Source organism: Panthera tigris, chromosome F2 (genome assembly GCF_018350195.1).
Source record: "Panthera tigris isolate Pti1 chromosome F2, P.tigris_Pti1_mat1.1, whole genome shotgun sequence".
Classification (NCBI taxonomy): Eukaryota; Metazoa; Chordata; class Mammalia; order Carnivora; family Felidae; genus Panthera; species Panthera tigris.
Window position 1 is genome coordinate 19,892,683 of NC_056676.1, and position 18,801 is coordinate 19,911,483.

The 18,801-nt window shown below is 40.2% G+C and overlaps 1 protein-coding gene across 1 annotated transcript in view; it reads left to right on the plus strand.

Moving 5' to 3' along the window:
* The first annotated feature begins 639 nt into the window (after positions 1 to 639).
* The window catches only part of SULF1 (sulfatase 1), a 176,963-nt gene continuing 158,801 nt past the window's right edge, over positions 640 to 18,801 (plus strand). The window contains exon 1 of the mRNA XM_042973037.1: positions 640 to 1,171. The gene's annotated coding sequence lies outside the window, so the exon portion shown is untranslated. The remainder of the gene's footprint in view (positions 1,172 to 18,801) is intronic.

Below are 18,801 nucleotides of genomic sequence, written 5' to 3' on the forward strand. Positions count from 1 at the left end.
CAGACTGCTATCAAAGAAGTAATTAGGTCTGTAAAAACAGTTCAGAGAACTCAAAAAAAAAAAAAAAAAAAAGGAAAGGAAAAAGAAAGAGAAAAAAGAAAAGAAAGTAAGAAAGAAATGCACATAAGAAAGAGACACTGAAATGACCAAAAATTGAAAACATTTCAAAGCAAAATTGTTAATGAGCTGCTTGAGCTATATGGACATTATAGGTGCAATTAACTAGAAGCCAATAAAAATAATCAATGACAGAGTGCAGCCCTCTAGTACCAAGTGCTTTTACAAAGAGATGTCTGTGAAAGCAGCAAGTGATTAAAAAAGCCACCTTCATCTATGGGGGTGCGTGCTATTTTACATGAGTAGAAACTAAAATGATTTTCGTGGACTATTTCTGAAGTTCAGCCTGTGGCGGTGAAGAGCCGTACGTGGGAATAGACAAGTTTCTGCTCTTAGCCCTGTGCCCCCACCCCCTTTCTCCCTGGAATGTTGGAGGCAGCCATGATCTAATCAAAGGAAGGTAGGAGTTTAGATCTCAAAATGCAGATGTCACATTTCAGTGCAAACTGCTCCTACATTAACACTTTATCAGTATGGCAGGATGAATCTTTTCTCTCCTGGGGGTGGTGGTGGTGCGTGCGGGGAGGGTGCCTCACTGAGAAGATTGCCCTCGCTAGGTTGGCCAGGAAAAGATTTTTAGTGTTTCAGTGCATCCCCGGGAGGGTCCCAGTCGTCCCCGGGGGAGCACAAGGAGTTGTGAAAAGTAACGCACAACTGGCCACCGGAATAATTCATTCCCTCCACCTTCTCTTTAGCACCTCCCACTCCTCCCCTCTTTATAGCCGTCCTTTCTCTCTGAAATCTCAGGTTACTTGACTGGGAGTTCTCAGACCTCCAGTTTCAGTCCTGCCCTCAGCCTCCAGTCGGTGAGAGACACCCAGCCCCAGCAATTGGATTGGGCAGCCCGTCTTGACACACCACCGTGCTGAGTGCTTGAGGACGTGTTTCACCAGATGGTTGGGGTTAGTGTGTGTCATCACATTCGAGTGGGGATTAGGAGCAGGGAGCTGTGTGGTCTTCTCCAAGTGAGAGTTGCGGGCAAGAGAGCTACTTTGCCTTTGGAAGCAGAGGAGGAATTCATTTGCTGCAGCCACAAGAAAGGCAGTTTTTTCAGGTAAAGTAAAAGACATTGAATGCTTCTCTCCCTCTCTCCCTCCCTCCCTCCCTCCCTCCGTCCCTCCCTCTCTCTCTCTCTCTCTCCCTCTCTCTCTGAACATAGTTTTGAATGGAATGCTAGCACAGCACACTTGTCAAAGCCAGTTGTTGCTCTCCTATCAATGCTGCTATTGTACGGTGGACAGATAACAGTGAGGAGCTGGGTGCTTGGCTGTCTTTATAGAGCGAACACTCCCCATGCCTTGCTCTTGAAGGTGTAGCTGAGAAAACGCCTTCTGGAGCGGCATTCGTACTCTCTAATGCCCTCCTTACCTACCCGAAGCGGGAGCTACGGATTGTTCATAAAGGACGCGTCAGGCCGAGAGAGCATTTATTTTAGCTTTCAGAATTAAAATTCACTTTCGAACTGTTGCATTTTACGCCTCACTTTATAAAGCCCCCCGTAAGAGTCTATTACTGAGTTGCCGGCAGAGGTGGAAATGCTTCCTTGCCCGATTTTTAAAACATGCATTATGTCTGATTTATGACGGACCCAAGTGTTTTTAACACAATTTGGCGACTGAAAACTCCTTGAGAGAAGAGGCTGCCCTCTGAGCAGCTGATAGATCGGCTTTAAAACAGAAATGCTCAGAGCTGGAAGAAAAGCAGAAAAGGAGGAAGTAGGAAAATGCTCTTTAAACGGAGTTTATCCCTCTTGCAGCTGCAGGGAAGCAGATGGAGGGAATTCATTTGCAGATCTGTTTGTGAAAGTTTTACAAGTCATTGAAAACTAAAGTAGCATCTCTGTGATGGATCATTAAAGTCACGACATTTATAGGTTTCAAACAGGCTATCTGAAGTGTTAATTAAATGGAAATAGATTTTCTGGCTGGGTTATAAACAAACATTGGGAAAAAAAAGGCTTTAATTATAAATTAGTCACTGGAAATGAATGGTCATCCGGTGCCGGAGCAACAGAAAATGAGTTGCCATCATCTATGTGAGTAGCTATTAACGGGACCAATCTGCCAAAAGCACCCACCAAAATTAAATTGAGCCGAATGAAACAATGGGGTTTATACACTACGTTTAATGTGTGGCATAAAAAAGGCCTTTCAAACTGACGCCTTATTTTTACAGGGATCAAAAAATAAAATTTTCATTTTTAAAATTTTTGGCCGAGCTAGGGGAGTCAATGAGTTACTTCTTCTGCACTCTAACAGACTTGCCCTCCTACATTCATGTCCGTATACCTGTGGTGCTCAAGAGTTCCTGTGTCTACCGGACTCTCACATTTGCTAGAGAAACCCAACACTGTCCTTACCCTCTGCAGGTGAGAAATCTGATGAATAATACTGTATATAAGCTATTCTGAAATGGGAGCGGTTTAATAGGCTGAACAGCAGGATTTATGGCTAGTGCTTTGTGATTTTTGTACTCATTCAACTGCCTAAAGATGCTTGTAAAATTATGTTTCAGGTTGCATTATACATTTTTTTTTGCAGCCAGTTATATTATTTCATCTTCTTTTTTAAAAGTTCTGATTAAAACAACACTTCAGCATGGTGTGTAGTTGTTATTCACAGTGTTCTCTGGTCTCAAAGCCTTCAGTGCGAAATTATCCTCATAAATAAGCAGGCAGCTATGACGACTGAGTATTATCCGGTTCCCAATATTACATAACCCAAATAGGACTAAGTTCATAAGCTGAAGTCTTCTGGAATTCCAGTCATTCCACTTTGGCTTTACAATGGAACCGGGGCTTAAAAAAATAAAGACAGAAAGGCAAACTGATATCTGGGGTTGTGTTAGGATTAGGAGGACTACACGCACGGCGTGTAGCAGGTATCGTGCTGACCACCAATGCCATTTTTCACTCTCACAGAAGTATTTCAGAAGAAAGTAAAGTTTCTGCTCACAGGATGGAAATGGGTGTGATGGCATCTAACAAAGGCAAGTTTCATTTAGCCATGGAGCCCCACAAGCATATGTTGCTAATGTCGCAGACTGACCACCAGGCTGCCTGCCCAGGACTTTGACAATATGGAAGAAACCCACCCCCCCCCCCAAAAGCCCATTGCATGCAGGATTAGGCGGGATGGAAGCAAAAAAGGGAATGTTGAGAAATAATAAATTCACACCTTGAGAAGGCAAAGTGGTGTGTCCATCCCCCCAACAAGGCTAAAGTACGATGAAGTTATTTAGCACAGCTAAGAGGCTCTGCTTAGAAGACAGTGCCCACGGGGCAATCCCAGTTGCTTGTCAAAATCTAAATCTACGGTTCCAGATGGTAAACATTCAGAGACATATTTATGGTGACTTCTACATACCTCCGTTTGACATTTGGTTTCTTCCTGACAGCACTTGCGCTGGTAACACACATGAAGTTCCCATCAGTATTGCAACAGCTGTAAAAGTGTTTGAGCACCAAGGCTGTCCCTCCTGGTGAAGGGGAACAGAATCGGGAGGGGGGGGCCCGGGGGGTGCAGATCTCCACTGGCACTATTGATGCATCCTGCTATCTAGGCACGCAGTCAGGTGACGAATCTCAGAGGCGAAAAGCCAACTGAAAGCTTGATTCAGTAAGTTGCAAAATCCATTTTTATGGTCGAGTGGAAAACTAACATACATCAATCCAAATATTCACTGAGCTCATGCTAAGTTGTGAGTGGGAACCTTCATCAAAGAACTAAAAGGGCTCCTCTCTGTTCACTTCTAAGGAAATTTATGTGACTGCGGGCAGATTGTTGTGGTCATTTCCATTGTAATAGTTACTAGTAGAGACAAGTGTCAAGAGTGACACTTTGCATTTCCTTTCCTAATTATATATCCATATGGGAATGCATAGGGGCTTGCTTCCTTTGTATTTTAGACTTAAAATGGTTTACACATTACGAATCTATAAAGCAAGTTTTGTGACACTGAGTATTAAGCTTTTCCACCCATTGCCATGTGGTTGAGGCCAACCAGTGGGTCAGGTCAGGACATCTGGTTCTTTTTTCCCTGTACAATATTTTTGTGTAGAGAGTGTGGAGTATGTTTAAGGGGATTAAAATGTTTAAGGTGCTGACTCTAAATAGATTATTATTTTTATCACCATTATTGACTTTGAGGGAAAAGAAGCCCATGTATGAAATTAATTCTATGGTCATATGGTAAATTTACCTTTACTTTAGGTTAGATCCCTGGCAGGGGGAGGCGTTTGAAAGAAGATATTTTTGGAAAAAGTTTGTCCTGAAATGTGTTTCCTATTTAAAATATTTTCAATTCTATCTCAATATGCTAGGAAGGAGGGGAATTAGCCTGTTGGGTTTTTTTTTTCTCTCTAATAGCCCCCTCACCCCCGTAGCTAATCTGTCGTCAAATTCTGTGAGTCCTTCCTTTAAAACATCTCCCACATCTGGCCCACAGCCACCGCTCCAGTACAATGATTGCATCACACACGTGGATCATTACAACAGCCTCTTATCTGGTCCGCCTGCCTCCATTTCCCTCTTCCATCCACCGGTCCAGACTGAGCTTCCTAAAACTCTGCTTCCATCAAAGCATTTCTGAGCTGAGAACTACTACATGGACCCTCATTACTCACAGAATGAAGTTCACATGACATGCTGGCCATCTGTTCCTTGGTCCCAACTTTCTGACAGCATCTTCCACCAAATCCTTACAGAAGTACAAGCCAAACCTCCTTTTCCCTGCAGCCCAAGTGGCCAGTTCAACTCACCCCCCAGCCCCCAACACCAACCCCATCCCCACCCCCCATCCCTGCTTCCTGGTCTCTTCTCTTACCGCAACCTCTCTACTTTTCTAGCTTGTCTGCAAAATGAGGGTCTGCCCTCACGGGCACTGTTCCTTCGGGTTCTATGTTTGTGAGACTGTGTAGAACACACATCATCTCTCTAACTTCATCCTTCAAAAATGTCAGCTTAAGTCCCATCCCTTCCAAGAAGCCTCCACTGATTACCACATCTCCCAGGGATGTTTTCCTTCCCTTGAAACTGACCATTCGTTACGTATGGGTTGCACTTAGCACGACCGCCTTGATTTTATCTTGTTTTCTATTTTGCCATTTTTCCCTTGACTCCTCAGGTAGGGGGAGGTCTCCTAAGACAGGGACTGGCTTGATCTACTTGTACTTCCCACGGAAGACACTAATAGTTGTGTGTTGACTAGTTCACAGGGACATTCAAACATCCAAGGCACTTTTCTCTCTGGTTACCCCACTTTAGAGCTGTTTGCCAGCTCTAAGAGTCTTCTCCCCCCGTGAGAAGAAAAACAAAATGATGACACTTGAGTGGTATTTTGGGGTAGCTTAGAACAAATTCCACCTAACAGAATGCGAAATTATTGCCCCAAATGAAGTTTGAGTATTACAATGACAAATCTCCATCTATTTCAGCTTTCTGTAACTATGGTAGAAATTACATCTATTAGCTGCCCCTCATGGTATAAAATTTCAACTACGATTTTGAAAGCCGGAGAGTACAGTCTTCAGTTCAGGTGGACTTGTGTTCTAATCTAGGGACCACCGCTCAGTAGCTGAGTGGCCTTGGACGGTGACTTGCCTTTCAGCCCCCTCCTCTGTAAAACAGAGTCAGAAGTACTTACCTTGAGGATGTTGTGGAGAAAACGCACAAAGCACTGGCTTGGCGCATGTGCAATAAATGGGAGAGAAAGGAGGTTGATAGGTGCGTACACAGATATAGATCCAGGATGCGTGAATGTGTTCATCTCAGTTATGTTAGTCATTGATTTTATGTATTTACGGTGTGTCTGTAGGTAGCCTTTTCTGCCACCAAAAGCAGGGGGGGAAGGGGAAGAAAGATCAAGAGAGTAAGACTCTCACCAAAAGCAGGGGCGGGGAGGGGTGGGGAGAGATGGAGAGGGCAAGGAGAGGGAGACAGAGGGAGGGCAGAGGAAGTAGGAGAGGGAGACGGAGGGGTGGCTGCTTTTGGCATGGAGCAACTGAGTTAATGGATCTGTGGGGACAATGGTGACAGTTGAATACACTTTGCAGGGAGGAGCAGAGTCCTGGGTCCTGCATTAAAGGATAATAAAGAGCAGGCACTGGGCTGCGGCGCTGGGGGAACAAAGGGTCCGAGCGGTGGACCCCAGCAGGGAGTGGAATTCACCAAAGGGTCATGTGCTCCTCTTCCTTCCTTCTGGCCCACTATTTAGAAAGAAATAATAACTTGGCAAAACATTGTAGGAGTCAGGTCAAGCTTCCAGAAGTAATTGGTAAAGCGAGATACCATTTAGACAAAACCAGGGGCTTGGACCTTTGCTGTCCTTCACCTCCAAAGCAAATTTAACAAAATGCTGGAAGCAATCAGCCTGAGCTCGGTTCTCTTCCCAAACTGCACCCACCATCAAACATCGAGACTACTCTCTGTGTCCTTTCCCCAGAAGGGCAGCTCACTGAGAAATTATCTAACAAAGCACTGAATGCCACCTCCCAAACATATCTGTGGACACTGGTCATTCAATTTCAGTTTTCAGGATCCTGGGATACATCAAAGGATATTCTTTCCAAGCCTGATCATCTGGTGTGCACCTGCCCCAGGCCAGGGAGAGGAAAGAAACTCCTCTAGCATAAAGGGCAAGGAGGCCTTTCTGGAGATCCCTCCCTATCCCCGGCAAACACGTGCATAGAACTTTCATTAACAGTTATGTTGCTTGACTTCGTCTCAGCTGCTTCAGTTAAACTAGCTCCCTCTGCCCCCAAAGTATATGATCTTTGTACTAACACATTGCACAACAATGTGTTAAACCTTGTTAATTTAAAAAAAAAATGGAGGTCTCTACTTCACCTTCAAAGGTAGGACTTTATCTTATACTCTGATTTTCTTTATAACCACAGAGCTACAAATCTGTGAGACATATTTCTTCATGTTTTAAAATGTGAATCCCAGGGACTGGGACATGTCACCACTTAACTGTAGTGGGTGAGACTGATGTTAAATTGCTAGGCTGAAGAAATGAACAGACACACTGTGCTTCTGGGTAAAAAAAAAAAAAAAAAAAAAAAAGAAAAGAAAAAAGAAAATTCATTGTAGGACATAAAGTGTCCCAAAATTAATCCCCACATTTTGTGTGATACTAATCAAATTTTCACACAAGGTTAGATGGCTAGTGGTAGGAACAGAGTTCAGGAACCGGCAAGAGCCCGGATGACTCTGCTTAAAGTAAAATAAGGATTCTAACGTCCATCTGGGTAGTAAACACATGAGCAAGCCTCGACATTTTTGTAAGAGAAGAGTACCATTAGTCAGATGGGGACTTGTTTTCTCACGTATCCGAGTACGTTATAAAACTACCATCATTGACTTTTCTGTTCGTGAGCTACTGGCTCTGACATAGATTTTTACCTACCTTCACATATTTTTGCTTCTGTTGTGTTCTCCTCAGTTTTAATCTATTTGTTGTCATTGGCATTGCCCAGGTCTTTAGTTCAGCTACAGATTGCTGTTTCTAGATACTAGTTCTGTTGCTACAATGAACTGAAACCCTGACTAGTTTTTTATGACTTGTGTTACAGTTCTCCCCATCTGCGAATAAAGCTAATACTCTATGAACTTTTTCACTTCATAAAAAACCCAAGTTTGTCTCAAGAACTCAAGAAAATCCCTCTGAATCCATTCCCTTGATGAAAGAAGCCCGAAACATACCAGCCTAAGAGCTGTCCCAGTTTTCTGAGCAATATACTAGAACACTCCTAATAAACAAAATAGAAATCTGAATTACAGAGAGTTTTGTCTATTGTCCAATTTTGTGGTTTGTTGTTGTAGCTCACGTATGTTGTTATAACACCTGCTATAGTAATTTAAAATAAAACTGCAAGTTAGACTCTTCTAAGATATCAGCTATACCAGAGTCATGGTGAGAAAAGATTAACTGCATGCCAAGTGTGCATTTATTAAATTAATTTAGAAGTGTGCACCTGTGGATATTATCTTCAAACTCATATCACTAATATGGCTTAGCACCAAAATCACCTCTCTATAATATAACATGTCCTCTGAATAGACTTCCTGCCAGTTTAAAGCTTCCCCCTTAACCTTCACCTGCCATTAATCAATCTTCCCCTGAATAGAAGTTCTGAGTAAACAGATGTGCTTGGCATTGCATCCAGATATTCTTGAAACTTCAGCTTTTTAACTTTCATGTATAAGAAGAGCATCCCAGCAAAGAGGCCCCTGCAAATCATGTGATCCTTTTTTCCTCTTGAAAGCTTCATGCTGCTAAGAGAAAGAAGTGTTCTGAATATAGCAGATGAATAAAAGTGTAGGTGATGTAATATTTGTTATTTGAGACACCTAAAGTCTCCACATGTGTTATCACCATCTTTTTCGTATATAATATCTATACTTAGTAAAAGAGATTTGGGGGATATACTCAATGTCAAACAGCTTAAACTACTTTTTAGCCGTTGAGTTGATGCCCTAAGGAATGGCCACAATGTGCCTTCTAAATAGAATCTAAATAGAGCCAAAAGGAACAGGCTTAAGAAAGCTCCATCGATTTGTTAATTTGTCTATTCTGTATGTATTTGAGAGCTTCCTGTGCATTTCTGTCCCAATGCGGAGAGGAATGCAAAATAATAAAGGACACCATCCTTGCCCTAAAGGAATATCTAATTTAGCTGTGAGGGGAGACATGCACACAAGCAATTGTTTAATAGTAATGCAAAGAATGTGGTGATTAAATAACCCTTGTTAAGGTCTAATAAAATAAAAAGGACATCAACAGAGCCCCCTATTGGAGGAATGGGAACCTTAGCTGGGCAAGACTTTGCTCCAGATCATAAGCAGATGAATCAGAGCAGTGAATCTTCTCTATCCTTTACAAACTGTGTGGGGCCTATTGACCCTCTCTTTCATTCAGTTTCCTTTTCTATAAAATGGAGATATGGTTACCACAAAGGGTTGTTATAAAGGTTAAGTGAGATAATGAAAGTAAGATGCTTAACACAGGGATTAGACCACAGTAAGCATTCCCAGGGCTGTATCTTTCCAAGATGGTGGAAAGCTCCTCTTCAGCAAGGACTTGGACTTAAAGCCAGGTATGTCATTTTCAAATCAAGACACAAAATTTTGAATCAGAGCATTTGTATAGATGCGCTTTGGGAATACAATGAAGGAGGGCACTAGACAAAGAGGAGAAGGAAGAAGGGAAGGGAGAGAGGGAGAAAAGAGGAGTGATAGAGGGAAAGAAGAGAGAAGAAGAGTAGACTGTGGTCCTCTGATACCTCTACTCTCTGTCTTCTGTATTAAGCATGTCACGTCAGAGCTACATTAAGCTAGATTCTAGATGTGTCACGACATCTCAAGTATACAAGTTGAACTTTATAGTTAAAATGTACCTTAGGAAGTTTAAGCAATAGGCTTTTCAAGAAAGGAGGAAGTAAGAAAGAGAAAGAGAGAAGAGAGACAACAAGACAATTGGAACAAGACAAAGACCAAAGGTCAAAACAAAAAAAAAAAAAATGTTGCCCAGTCCCAGTGATGATGTTGAGAATGAAGAAAGGATGGGTAGTAGGAAACATTATGAAGAGATAAAATAACAGCATCAACGACTTGGTGATTGGTCAAATAGAGGACAAGTGACAAAGGTGACACTGATGTATCAAAGCCAGGGAAGAGGGGAATGGTGACACCACATAAGAAAATGGGGGTGCTGGAAGTAGAATTTCCATTTTGCAGCACTCTAAATTTCCAAAGTAACAATGGTCGTTGTGGAATAAATGTTTCTCTGTTATCTGTAAACTGATAACTATGCCTGGGATAACTTTATAATACTTTATAATTTAAACATGAAATCGAATTTCCTGATCATCAGTGATACATAAGATGGAATGCACAACTGTGATTTTTCTTAATAACATATTCCTCCTTGGATCAAAAGGATCTTCTCTCAGGTTAAGAAAACGGTTGGCCAAATAACAAGTCTAGTGTTCTTAAACTCTGGGGACGTAATAAATTTTCAAGTCAGAATAACAAACTACCTCTACAGAATACCTATAATTCTCTTCTTCCAACTAAGAAAATGCTGATGGAGAGAGACATATAATTAAAAGGGAATCTAGAGGCAAGAAGAAATGAAATATTTGAGTTGCTTCTGTCCATAAACCTTTAAATTCTACCATAGAAGAGTTGGACAACCTTTTCACAGAATGTATGAATGACTTATTTTACAAATGGTATAGACACTCCCTTCTTCATTCACCGTAAAGACAAATCATTCTTAATTTTAAGGTTTGGGATAGGTTTCCCCATCCCCTGCTTTTCTTTCTATCCCCTCTCCCTTTGCCCTTTTATTTTATTTGTTTCAGCCACATAAGTCGTAATAAGACCCTCTTCAAAATAGTAAGAGTTTTAGTCACTTCTTTGTACTAAATCAGGGCATAGTTTCCAGGATTAGGTGTAATTTTATTAGAAATAGAAAACTGTATTTTCCATTTCAAACTCTGGCACTAGATGTTGGGGGGCAGCATGATTGAAAGAATACACTACTTGAGTCAGCAAGATTTAGAATTAAAATGTAGTCTTATTACTAGAAATAAGTGGGAATAGCATTGACCTGTGGAGACGTGACAGCATTTCGGTTCCTCAAAAGAGACTTGGGTGCTATTCAAGTTTTTAATGAAGACTTTGGCCTGTTTTATTTTACTCAACTGAGTTTTCTGAACCATGTTCCCTGGTTCCTATGGGAGAAATGCCAGCCTAAGTAACAGCACCTGTAATCCATTTCTCATTCACGGTTGCCATGCATGATGGTCTAATTGGTATGAGCCAGTTTATATTTGAAAGCTATTAATGGCTAATGATTTAATTGGTACTTCATGAGACATCCCGTTTAATGAACCAAGGGGAAAAGATATAATACACAAGCGCCACAGTTAGATCAATAAACGTCATCTGCCGCAAGCACAAAAGTTGGGCTTAGCTGCCAAGCTTAATACCAGGTCAGATCTCTTCATCTGGTACCCCCTTAGGTCAATGGGCTAGTGTGCTTGCTTGGAGATTGGGGTATGGAACATGAGCTGCTATTCCTAAACTTAATTTCAGACCACCTAAATCCTGACTTCAACTCAGGATTCTACTCCTACATGTTCAACTTCCAGACCTGCCTCAGAGAGACAAAGACATATTGAATAGAAAGGTGTGGTCCTTGTGTTTAAAAAAAAAAAAAAAAAAAAAAAAAAAAAAGATTAAGTGGAGAGGAAGCCAGGAAAATGTCAATGTAGTCAAAATATATTCTGTCAGAGTCACTTTTTTAACACAAAAATTAAGACAAAAAGCAGAGAGAAATACCCTGTATTGTGCTTCACGTATAGCAATTGTTATTTTCAATAGCCATTTCGTTTCTCACTGTTGATCTACCATTCTGATCAACCGCGACGGTAGTCTCAGAAGTGGAATTGGAGGTGTTCCTACAATTGTTTTTTCCGTTGTTATAACCCCTGTGGAAGCTTAGAATACACCACTCGGCTGCCTCATTGGTTCAGGTCAATCATATTTCATGCTGAGCAAGTAATGAATTCAAATGTTGCTATCAATGAAATAAAATTTGCTGAATAATGGCAGTAGTATTATAGTTAGGAAAAAGAGGCAGGGTGGTTCAGTGGAAAAAAACATCGGACGTCTGGGTTCTAGAGCTTGGCTACCACTAGCCATGTGATGTTGAGCACATCAGTTAGCCTTTAGGGAGCACGCTGCCCACCACCTCTTTGCCTTTATTTTGCCCTCTCCCCACTCCACCTAGATTACATTATTCTCGGCTACTGGCAAATTCTGCTCTTCCTTAAAACAGGCCTGAATAAATAAAACAGACTTCTTGAAATTAGAAGGCATGGTGGGGGAAAAGGGGAAGGACTTTAATTCAATTCTGCATCACCTTATGCTTCTACATCGAGCTCTGTTCTTTGTCTCTTCCTTATTCCTACTCAACTTACATACCACTGTTAAACCGACCTCCCTTTCGCTCGGTTCACCATGTCAGCTCTTACCCTAAAACAGCCATCTCTCAACCTTCTACAGCGCCCAGTCTAAATAAAACATCAGCATCCGAGGACCTGCATAATCTTTCCCACTAGAACCACCCCACTTTCCACATACGCTTTCTGCTCTTCATGAAGCCGGTGCAGCAGCTAATTTACATCACTTACTTCCACTCCTAAGCATTTGCTCCTACTGTTTTCCAGGCTGACAGCGTCCTCTCATCATGCTTCTGAATTTCCAGATTTCACCCATCCTTGAAGAAAAATCAACCCCCTTCCCTCCATGGAACTTTCTTTCCCTAACTATTCCAGTGATAGACCTATTACTTCTCATAGGTGCTCTGTCACCACTTAAAATCTTGTCATGTAATATTAGCTCTTAATTAGGTACAATTTTGCATTTATTGTTACTCTTCATAGATTTTTTAAGGACAATTGGGATAGAAAATTGCATTTTGGTTACTGAGAAATTTTAGCAAACTAATCAGCAACAAATCCACAGCTCCGCCAGGCAATTCTCTATCTTAGGTGCTGGTTCTCTGGCTTAAATGTTTTTCCATCTTCTGCCCACATCACTTTCCAGGGCTGCGTTTGAGCCAGCTGGATTCCATCCAGAAACAGATTCAAATAGACAATAGGCCAACTCGAATTCCCATCTTCCTTGATTAGTTGTGAAATTGTATAGCTGGGTGACACTCACATGCCAGCCACTCAGGATTCTATGTTATCAATTAAATTCTGTTGAGAGCTGAACTGAGGAGTTTGTGACAATTCTGTTTTTAAGGACCTGTAAAATTATGGCTAGACAAGCATTTCAGAGATAGTGACAGATATGTAGACTTGTGCCACCTGAATGAATATATCCACTATCTGCTGCATAGCATAAATTAAAATGCCCTATAAACTCCATAGTAAATCATACTGCTTCTCTCTCTCTCTCTCTCTCTCTCTCTCTCTCTCTAATTTTACAGTAGGATTTGATTGTAAAAATTCTTTGGCTAAGGAGTTTTCTCAGTTGTAGGACAATTAGCCAGTCAGATGACAGGCTTTAACTTACGCAAAAGAAAAAGGAAATTAACACACATTCTGTCAAACCTACCAGATCTTTGTTCTTGTAGTTTTAAAAAATAATTTAGAATCAGGGATAGATTTTCCAGGAAAGATATATAAAACACTATAGAAACCCAGAAGGTTAGAGGTATACCTTAGAGGTCATCTAAGTAAAATCCCTCATTTTACATCTGAGGAAACTGAGGCCTGGTGGGTATTCAGAGACCCGCCTAAAGTCACAAATGTCATTCTTACCAGAGAAACTTCTACAAGCTAGGCTTCATCAAGAAGTGCATGTCAGGGAGCGCCTGGGTGGCTCAGTCGGTTAAGCGGCCGACTTCGGCTCAGGTCATGATCTCGCGGTCCGTGGGTTCAAGCCCCGCGTTGGGCTCTGTGCTGACAGCTCGGAGCCTGGAGCCTGTTTCAGATTCTGTGTCTCCCTCTCTGACCCTCCCCCGTTCATGCTCTGTCTCTCTCTGTCTCAAAAATAAATAAACGTTAAAAAATTAAAAAAAAAAAAAGAAGTGCATGTCAGTGAAATTCTACCAGGACCAAAGGGAGTTCATAGGTCTATTGTACATTAGGATCTAACAAAAATGTGAAGGTATGAGCCCAGTTTTGTTTGTGACCATGGACCCTCTTGCTGAATGCTATGATGAATAATCAGGTACTGTCGAGAATTCTTGGGACTGGAACAAATACCAGAAAAAGCATTTATTGGATATATTCCTTGCAGAAAATCCATTCTAACAAAAATACCCAAGCACTGTTGCTACGGATGATCTGAACATTATCTAGTGTTAGTATAGAGAACTTTCTTTGTAGAGGCATGTTCTAACCTACACTAGATCCTACCCAAATGATGATGACAGTAGTAATCATTATCCCTTCAAAACATCGTTTCTTAAGCTAAATCATCGGAATTTGAAATATTTGGGTATGCAAATATTTCTGCACCCCATAAAGCTGAATCTGAGAGAAGACAAGCCCGAGTCTAAAGCGTTAGTAAGTGGAGTAATCGGTGTTAGAACTCGTGTCTTCTAACTCCTTTTTCACTGCTCTGTGCTTCAAGCGATTCAAGAAACATCACATTTTCTCAATATTGGGGAAAACTGTAGCATTAGAACAGTTGAGCTTTTCCTCAGAAACGTCACCTCATTGAGAAATAAACATTTGAAATTCTTACTCAGGTACTGCAATTTTCCCAAGAGAAGCCTAAAAGCAATATTCTTCATAGCTTAATAAATTACACAAGTGTATATACCATTATATATCTGTATAATTTATGTTGAAAACTGACTTATTTATAAAGGAAGTAAAATCAATCATTATTGGATTATAAATGTATTGCTTAGTCATTAACTTACATTTTTTGTGTTGTATTATAAAGAATAACAATTTAATAATTCAAAATAAAAGATGAATTTAGAATGCTTAAGTGTGGCTTTGACTTTTTGAAAAATAGTTTTGTTCCTAAAACGTGTTCTAGATTTCCTTTTTTTGTTGTTGTTTTAAGTATCTAAAGGAAGCCATTATGATTTTTAGGGCAATGAAAGAAATATGCGACCGGAAAAGCAGTATTTTTATAAATATTTTCAAGTTATTGGTCGTATTTCACTCCACTGGAGAATGTGATTGCAAATCTGGTTGGAATTATAAAGAAATTGAACTTACCAGTGTTACAACTTCTGATGAAAGGAAGAATTCTGCAGAGAATGCAAAGATAATGTGGCAGAATAATTACCTGTTTGTCACATAGCTAAACCGTATTATTACAGCAAATGCCGAAAAGGGATTCTATGAAAGATTATTTCTTTGGTTCATGCGAACACTTAGTTTCATACTATTTTCGACTAAGCCTATACATTAAACTCTTCTGTAAAACATGCTTTCCTTTTTCCTATTTGTATTTCAGCTGTTGTCTATAATGAAAATAAAGCAGCTCATGTTCACTACTTAAAGGGAGGACCAGAAGAAATAAAGCTGAGCTCTTATTAAACCCTTAGAGCTCTATGGTCCTGCCATTGAGCAGCAAATGCCCTTGAGTTTCTGTGACCTTTTCTCAAACATGCTCATAATCTCTACCAAAAATACCACACAAAATGGCAAACTGTTAAAGTAAAAAACAGCGTAAAGATTCAAGTCTTTGCAGGAGGAATAGAATTCCAAAGTTATGTTGCAAAGTGTGAGAGCATCTTTGTTGTTTCTCTCACGCATCACAGAGACTCTTGAGTTAGCTCTAGTCTTCATCTTGTTCCAGACATGTGCAATGGACTTTCTTAGTTTGTACTCTACTGCACTTACAACTTGTGAGTCCTCTGAAGTTTTATGTAATTGGATTGTTCCCAGTATAGGAAATGCACATCCTTTGATTTTATATAACAATGTATACCTTTCCAAAGTGCTTTCTTTTTTTTTTTTAAGTTTATTTATTTATCTTGAGAGAGAGAGAGAGAGAGAGAGAGAGAGAGAGAACAGAAGTGGGAGAGGGGCAGACAGAGAGGGAGAGAGAATCCCAAGCAGTTTCCACGTTCACAGTGCAGCCCAACGCAGGGCTCTACCTCACAAACCATGACATCATGACCTGAGCCGAAGTCAGATGTTTAACTGACTGAGCCACCCAAGTGCCCTGAAGGTGCTTTCAATTGTTTATTTGATTTCGGCAACCCTGTGGAGCATGTCACACAGCTAAGCATCTGTGCCCCTTTTAAAGAATAAGAAACAGAGCCACATTCTTAGGCAATATATACTGAAAAATATTTAGGGGTATAAGACCATGATGTTTTCAAATTACTCTCATCAAGTTCAAGGAAAATATATATATATATATTATGTATATATATTATACATGTATTATATATATATAATATAATATAATATATATATATATATATATATAATATACATGCATATATATTTCAGTGGGGGGCAGAGATAGCAAGTGAGCAATTGATAAAGGAATTGGGGCCAATTGTTAACAATAGATGAATCTGAGTAAATTATCTTGCTACTTTTCTACAAGGTAGCTCAATTCTCCAAGCCTCAGTGGGTTTGTTTGTTTGTTTGTTTGTTTTTTGGTAATTATTTTCATTTTTTTTTTTTACAAATTTTTATTTACAAAAATTTTTAAAATACAGGAACACAGAGGAGTTAAATAATTCACATACACAAATAGAGCTGATCAGAGGCACAGTGGAGAATGGGATCCAGGTCTTCTATTTCTCCACACCTCCCACAAACCTGTAATTTATTTCTATATAAATTGAAAAGTAATTTCCACTTAAAGTATTTAGAAACCACAACCACACCTTTCTCCAATCAATCACCAGTAATCAGTACCATAGCCCAGGACAACTTATTATTATATTACCCATTACAAATCATTTTGACAATTCTACTTTATTTGGTCCTCATAACTCCTTGGATGAAGTTGATAACACAGGCTGTATTGAACCCATTTCACAGATTAAGAAACAGGCTATTAAGGTAACATATCATTCTTATTCATAGCTACTAAATGGCAGAGTCATATTCTACAGTCAGATACTCAAGTCCTCAAATTCCAGAACCACTACTCTTTCCACTATATCCTCTTGACATTACAATGCTTTTTCATACCCTAATGACCATATATCTAAAACTTCTTGGGCTCATGTTGTATTTAGCAATAGAAAAAACAAACAAACAAACAAACAAAAAAAACCCTTCTCTTAAAGAACAAAACAAAATGACTGAAAAAGATGCCTATGTTTTATTTACTAATATAATGTATAATAACAGGTAAGACTTCTTAAGTACCTACCTTCCATGTACAAGTAAGTGCTTTATATACATTATCGAATTTAGTTTTTTTCAACAACTCTATGACCTGGAGTCTACATGATGCAAACAACGAAACGGGATCTGAGAGCTTGACTAAGTTAACTGATATGGTTGACGTATAGGGATCAAATCAGCATCTGGAGTACTCCAGATCCCCTATCATTAATTAAATTGTCCTTATTCCACATTCCCATTTTTTTCTTTAAGCTCAGATGATATTTTAAACCAATTTCTTTATCATACGTCAGTAATTTTTTTAATTCTGTGAGTGACAGAATTCTTTCCAAGAACATAGTTTGTATGGAAAAGCAAATGTATGAAAAAGCAGGTACCACATCTCATTTACATCAGCAGCAGCCCCCAACACACATTATGCATTGAATAAATGTTTGTTAAATGAATGAATGATGTTTGGAGTTCTCTAAAAAGCTTTTAAGATGTCATGATCTAAATAGTTAAACATAAGACCTAAAAATTAAATTGGTTCAATTCACCAAACCTGGCTTCACAGCAAAGCACACCTTTCACAGCCAGAAAAAAAGAAATAATAACAGAAAACAAATTTCGTTTTTTTAAAAAGCCTTCCCCTAGAAAGTTGAAGTGCTTTGTCGATAATCTGACAGATACGGCTTTTGACCGTCTGGATAACCTCTTGGATTATCATCTCTTGTCTATATGACAAAAAGAGATGCCCAGTCTCACTACTAATCGGACTTTATGAGTTTTTCTCTTTGCTATAACCAGTTGGGGAAAAAAGAGGTGAACCCAGCTGGCTTTCTAAGGTGCCCTGACAGGTGCCCACTGAGCAGTGACACAAGAAGAAACCAGGAAGAGAAAAGAGGAGTTCAAGACAGGTGGTGGGATATATGACACACACTTTTCCCTCTCTTCTTCCAACCCACGCTTTGAGCCATCCCTTTTGTGATTTCTTCCCACTCCAAAGGTTTTGGTAATACTCATCTGTATACATTATTCCTCAAATAAGAACGGTTAGCTGAGCTGAGAAGACCACATTCACCTTCCTCCTTCCTCTATTAGTAATACGACCCCTGTCCTGGCCCTGCACCCTAGCATAGCACACGGACACCTTAAGTGCACAACTTAACCTTACTGCAGTGTAAGGAAATTTCAGGGTAAAAACTGCATTCGTGGAAGTCAGTCACATATCAGGTCTCAGGTTATTTAACTTGGCATGAGTTTAAAGCATAAAGCAATTCCTTTCGGGAACTGCCCATTATCACTCCCTTTGCTGTCCATCATCCTTGCCTCAGGCTCTGGCTCTTAGCCTCTCGTTCTTCTTACTAATGCACCTGCCAGCCCCAGACATGGGTACTTGCAGATTCTGCAGAACGAGACTTTTTCCTGTCTCAGTCTCCGGACATCGTCTAACCAGCATCTCCCAAAGAGTGCAAACTCTGCACTAGCTGTGTCCAGGGCTCTGTCTCACATACCTCTTGCTTTCTCTTCCATTTTCTCAGCCCAATCTGCACCCCTGCGCTTTGCCCCAGCTCCTCTCTCTGGCATATATGTTTTTTGCATACGCAATTTATTCCTCCGCCTGTTCACAAAAAGACTGGAGGGGATAATCTGAATTTGGCACATGCTGAATTTCTTGGATGATGTTCCCTCTGTTCATATTTTCTATGTCTCTCTAACCCACTGTTTTCTAGCAAAAGCTTTCTTAGGATTTCTAACATAAACCCGAACTCCCTGAGTTTACCTAATCCCCTGAATAACTGTTTGTCCCCCAGGCTGAAGTCACAACAATAACATTCATG